Raw genomic sequence first — 845 nt, 5'->3', positions numbered from 1 at the left:
CCCCCCCCCCCCGATTTCTATTTCAACCGATTTTTGATATCTTCAATATCAACCTAACACGCCCTTTTGACGCCCGTAGAATTTTTATTTTCAATAGACTACTTAAGGATCAAATGCATACAACATTGTGATATAATAATTGGTCTTCCGTATGATACGGTACAATAATTAGTACATACATGTTCTTTCATGTTCATTCATAATTAGCCTAATCATGAGAGCATATGAGCCTTTGACTTCAAATAGTAAATAAACTTTATTGAATTATAAGAGGTACTATTAAAATTTTAAAATAAAATTAATCAATGATATGCAACATTATTAAAAAAAATATAAGAACATTCGGTTATATATGAACATAATCAATACTTGGTCAGAATTTCCACATGGTGCAATTTAGTGATATGTAATCACCACATTTAGCGTGATTGCTAGTCTTATTTAAATAAAGGAAAAACAGTTAATACAAGTATAAATATGCATATTGTTATAAAAGTAAACTCGTAATGGTATAAGTATAAAGGAAAAAGATAAGAGAAGTAGATACAGAAGAATTTTTTTTTTAATTCAATTGTGTTATATATTGAGATTGATATCTCTATTTATAAGTAGAAAAATCACCTCAAAGACTACTTTGATGAATCTCAAATTAATAGATATATCGTTATCCCATAAATGTTCATATCACATTGGGAACATATATATCAAAGATAAGGATAAATCTTGGGAATACATATTTATCCATGATAAGGATAAGTTCATGAATAAATGGATCATCCACTTAGTTCAATGGATTTATAACACTCCCCTTTGGATGTCCATAAATTATGTGTCTCGTTAAAACA

Source organism: Solanum pennellii, chromosome 12 (assembly GCF_001406875.1).
Source record: "Solanum pennellii chromosome 12, SPENNV200".
NCBI lineage: Eukaryota > Viridiplantae > Streptophyta > Magnoliopsida > Solanales > Solanaceae > Solanum > Solanum pennellii.
Note: the sequence above shows the minus strand (reverse complement) of the source record.